Source organism: Mus musculus, chromosome 17 (genome assembly GCF_000001635.26).
Source record: "Mus musculus strain C57BL/6J chromosome 17, GRCm38.p6 C57BL/6J".
Lineage (NCBI taxonomy): Eukaryota > Metazoa > Chordata > Mammalia > Rodentia > Muridae > Mus > Mus musculus.
The window spans coordinates 84,471,469-84,477,266 of NC_000083.6; positions in this window are offsets into that span (position 1 = coordinate 84,471,469).

Genomic DNA, 5,798 nt, shown 5'->3' on the forward strand with positions numbered 1-5,798 from the left:
GGTCTCTTGTTTACTTGGTCCCCATGGTTGAACATCTTACTGTTTAGCATCCATACTATAGGTTCTTAGTCTGACCAGGCTAAAAGTTGAACCCTGCATCCCCAATTGCATGGCCAACTACATCACAGAGAATAAACTCAGTTAAGCTACTGTCCTTAGGACCAACTGTGCCTCCTAGAATATAAGACGATCATTTGACTCAATCCTATAGAACCAATGGGGAATGTGACAGGGTAAGACAGTGCATAGAGAATTACCAAACTCTATCCTAGGAACCTGAGGTCAAGATGCCCCAGCTAACGTAGCTTCTGCTAAACTGCTCGCTTGTGCAAAGACCCCTGAAACTGATGAGCAAAATACCAGGACATAGTTTTCACCTTTGTGCTGTGGACATGAGGGCCACACTTAGGACCCAAACACCTGCATGTAGTCCCAGCTGACTAGAAAAAGACTTTCAATATACTGTAAACTGTGTCTAAGTGGGCTGCCTGTAACATACATACATAACTGAAACAAGAATTTTCTTGAAATATTAATCAGGATCTCTCTGAGGCTTTTTTTCTTAATTCTGGTAAACATTGTTTTTACCCATTTTACTTTGTAGTAAAAAGGATTGAACCTGGGGCTTTCTGCATTCTAAGCAAGCATTCTTCCACTGAGCTACATCCCCAGACCTTTTGCCTTCTATTTTGAAAAAGTTTCTCATGGGATGTCTAGGCCTTGCCTCAAGTCTCCCAACAGCTGCAACTGCAGGTCTGTGCCACCAGTTCTGGCAAATGTGTATTTTAATGTAGTAGTTTGTTTATATCGCAGCACTTAAAAGGTGGAAGGTTCAGAGGTTCAGAGTCAGCTTCAGCCTCATACAGAGGCTCTCCTGGATTCTGTGAACCCCTTTTATGATTAACGCTGATTGTCAACTTGACAGGATCCAACCAAGGGCATTCCTATAGTAAAGAATTGGCTATATTAGGTTAACCTCTTGGCAGGGTGTTGGGATGGCCTAGACTAGGCTAATGAGGGGGTGACCTCCCTTACTGTAAGGGGAATGGGGGTGTGGGGGGTTGGGGGTGCTGAGGACCAGCACTCATTGCTCTCTGCTTCCTGACAACTATGACTAGCTTCACCAGACTCTCACTGCTGGGGCCTCCCCACAGTGATGGACTGTGAGCCAAAAGAAACCTCTCATGGAGTGTTGTATCATAGCAACAAGACAAGTACCTAAAACAAACCCTGTTGCAAGAAAACTCTTTAAGGGCAGGGCATGGTGATCCATGCCTTTAATCCTAGCACTCATGAGGCAGAGGCAGGTGAATCTCTGTGAGTTCAAAGCCATCCTGGTCTACATAGTGAGTTCCAGGACAGACAGGGCTATGTAGACAGACATTATAAACAAACGAACAAAACCCAAAAAACCATAAGGCCCAAAAAGTATTTAAGTATATGTTAGTATGTATTGTTTCCAACCCACTATAATGAGCATATATCTTGCAATAGACTCCAACCATTTTATTTCTTACTAAATTATTTGAAACTATAAAACAGATATTGTGATCTTTCTGCCTACACAATGGGAGGTACTGTTGTAAAATAAATAAATAAATAAATAAATAAATAAATAAATGGAACTGAGCTGAAATTGTGGCAGAGATTGTTGCTAGTTTGATAGACTGGACAAATAGGAATCACTGAGAAACGATTTCCAAGAGATGTATGTTGCGGTAAATCTCCAGCCCAAATATGCCCCAGCAATGAAACACAACTCAATACATGCTGTGCGCCTGGATTGAGCAGATCTACCACTACACTACCATCTTCTATCCCTTAGAACTTGCAGTTTCTCTAGGCCAGGTGCTTCTGCTCCACTTTTCTTCTTGTTCCTCCTCTGCATCCTCTCCCTCTTCCATTTTCTTCTTCTCTCTCCTCACCTTCTGCTCCACCTTCCCTTTTATCTGCCCAATCATCAGCTCTCCTTTATTTTACAAATTAAGGTGGGAAGAGGTTTACAAGAAATGCTGACTCTTTCCTAGTTCACAACCCCTCACCGGAGAATGGAATTAACATCAAATATAATTAGCTCCAGGGCTATCCACAGCAGATGCAGACCCTAAGGGGCGGGGAAGCATTCCATACAGAGAGAAGAGGCAGGACCAAAGTCCTAAGGCCAGCACTTGCCTGTTGGGAGACCAGCAAGGAACTTTACTGCCTGGAGCCAAGAGCACAGAGTTAAGTTCTAGGAAATGAGATTAAGGAGTTCTGTCTTGACCTGTGTCTAACTTGTTCTCCTTGCAACCTATCTCTGTAAAACTGTCCCAGTAAAACTGCCATACACACACCACACACATCACATATCACACCACAATTCTCTCTCAATGTTCTTTAGTGGCCTCTCTTTCCCATGCTCATGTGAGTTGGACATATCCTATCTCTCTGACTCATTCTGTCAAGTCTTTCTCTCATTCATCACTTTGTCTGCCCCTCAATTGGATGTCACTTTCAAATATGGCTGCTTCCTTCTACAAACTAGCCTTACCTTCCTTGTTAGGGATTAAATGTGTGTACTGAGGACATGACTACATTCTAGACAGATCATACTAAAATACAGGGAGTGTCTGCATTCTGGCAGATCATATCTTTGGATGTGATCCCTTGACAGAGCAACCATGTTGCTAGATTAAAATGACAGTAACAGTGTCCAACTTGAAAGATCTCTTCAACACTCCTAAAGGCACTGACTGCTATAAACTTCCTTGAGGACAAGGCTCAACATCACTTCTTGAATTAAATCCAAGGAAATGTCCCTCTCCTTTTGTTGTTGGGTTATTTCGTTAGAGCACTGTCACTATGCTAATATATACAATTTATTTCTGCACGTCCATCAGGCCTCCTGCAAAGTTAGGATTTTTCCAATACAGAGACCATCTTTAAATCCCTGGCAACTGAGCTGTACCAAGCATAACTAGCTCCACAAACATTATGCTGAGTTAAAACAAGGCCTGCGAGTTCTTTTCGGTTTTAGTGTACAGAGATATGCCTGCCTTCTTTACCACTGTGTGGCAGCAAAGCACAGAATTCTTGCCCTTTTAGTTAGATGTCAGGCAGCACGAATATTCAAGCTGAAGACACTGGTCACTTTGAGAATTCCTTTCCTGACAAGATGTAAATAGCATCTACTTCCTCTACTTCCTTCTCATAAGGTCCCAATGACACTTGAAAGTCCCATCCCACCCAAGTTCAACTTGGGAACCAATGGATTTCCTACACTTACCAGTGTGCTGGTTGTTTTTTCGTAAACTTAACACAGACAGACCTAAGACGTATCCAGGAGGAGGGAATCTTGGGAAAGTGCCTCCATAAGATGGGCCTGTAGTGAAGTCTGTAAGGCAACCTCTTCCTTAATGATTGATGTGGGAGGTGCCATCCCCGGGCAGGGGGTCTTGGACGGTACAAGAAAGGCCACACAAACCAGGTAGAGCAAACTGCTCCGGCATCCCTATCCATCACTGAAGGAAGTCGGGGCAGGAACTGAGGCGGAAGCCGTGGAGGAGTGTGGGTTTCCTTCATTGACAGACTGTGATGTGAAAGTTTAGTCAAAATAAACCCGTTCTTTCTGAGGTCGCCTTTGGGTCATGGTGTTTGATAGCAGCAGCAGAATTCCTAATGTAGCACAGGTGAGGGGCTAATTGCAGAAGTGCAGGTGACCCCAAAGCTGCCACATTGGAAAGTCTTCACCCAGCATGGTTACTGGCTTTTCCATGTCTGCATTGGTACAGCCCCCCTCAGGTGACTTCCCCTAACCAACATGCTGTAACATTTCCTAAGGCCCATACAGTTAGGGCAGAATTGCAGGCACATGGCTGGGATTAGCAAACGGGCTCTGAGGTGAGGGTCCAATGACCTGCCGTCCTTCTCCTCTATGAGGGAACATCAGCAGTCAACAGGCCAGACTGTGATGGACTCTTGTAAGCAAACACTGCCAACGGCTATAGATGGCACCTACTTTACTTGGAGGCCCATGTTCCACAACACTGGGTTTAGGAGAATGAAATTACAGTATGGCCTCACTGCCAGTACAGTATAGCTCTATGTTGTTTGAATAAAAGATTTGTTTCTAGAGATAGGTTTCACTGTGTAGCCCAGTCTGGCCTAAAACTCCAGATCCTCCTCCTGCCTCCCATATGTCGAGGTTAAATATTATAATAACATATTTCAATGTGAAATACAGCTTTGATACCATAAAGTGTATAAAACAAATACTTATTTTAAAAAGACTTTAGCTTATTTGCCTCCTACTCAAAAGTATGAAAGGATAACTTGTCAACTCAGTTTAAATAAGTGAATTACCTGGCCTGGTGGCATACTCCTTTAGTCCCCCCACTTGGGGGGCAGAGGTAAGCAAATCTCTGAGATTGAGGCCAGCCTGGTCTACAGAGCAAGTTCTAGGACAGTCAAAAATACACAGAAAAACCCTCTTGCAAAGAAAAAATAAAAGAAGAAAGAAATATGTATTACGAATAATCACTATGAAATAAAAATTCATAAAAATTGTTTTTTAAAGTCATGAACATAGTTATTTAGACTTTTTACTTAAGCAACTGTTTAAACCTCATAAGAAAACAGTAATGTGGGTGGGTAGGGGAGTGGGGGTGGGTGGGTATGGGGGACTTTTGGTATAACATTGGAAATGTAAATGAGCTAAATACCTAATAAAAAATGGAAAAAAAAGAAAACAGTAATAGGGAAAATAGAAATAATATAGCCTGAAATTATTAGAACATGAAATTACATATGTAAGTCACTTACAAGTTCACAAAATATGGATGCTGTGAATAAGATTTGAAAAGTAATATGTTAAAAAAAAAGAAAAGTAATGTGTTGAGAACAGTACTTTATCAGACTGGTAACATCTCAAGTTAATTATTTCTCTCTCTCTCTCTCTCTCTCTCTCTCTCTCTCTTTTTCGAGACAGGGTTTCCCTGTACAGCCCTGGCTGTCCTAGAACTCACTTTGTAGCCCAGGCTGGCCTCCAACTCAGAAATCCACCTGCCTCTGCCTCCCGAGTGCTGGGATTAAAGGCGTGCACCACCACGCCCGGACATTATTTCTCTTCTTACGCTTTAGTTTTGTAATGCTGCTTTAAAGAGTATATCTTTGTTCTTTTCTAGAATAACAACATCTCACGTAGCTCAGGCTGGCCCTAAAGTCATGATGTAACTGAGGATGGTCTGGAACTCCTGCTTTTCCTGTCCCTGCCTCCAAACGCTAGGATTTACCTAGGTGCCACCATGCCTCCCGGGATGCGCTTACCTTTTAAGGCCTTTGTCAGGGGCTGGAGAGACAGCTCACTGGTTATGAGTGCTTGCTCTTGCAGAGAACCCAAGTTTCTTACCATCATCCACTTTAGGCAGCTCTAAAGATACGCTATGATCTCCTCTGGCCTCCTCTGGCACCCTTAGCAAACTTAGCACACTTAGCATACAAATATACTCATGCATGCACATAAACTAAGAAATAGTAATGATAATTTAAAAATTTGTGTACATCTTTTGTTTGTTAAGGTCTCACCCTAGTTGGCCTGGAACTCACTATGTACACCAGGCCTCAAACTCACAGAGATCCACCCGGGTGCTGGAATTAAAGAAGTGCATACCACTGCTTGCCAGCAAGACCTGTTCATATATAGCTGCTAATTGAAACACCTCAAGTTAACAAAAACCAACGAAACAAACAAAAAACCCTCAAGTCATTTGTTTGCATTGTGTTATTGTCATCTTAAAGATATGAATGGGTTATGAAACCAT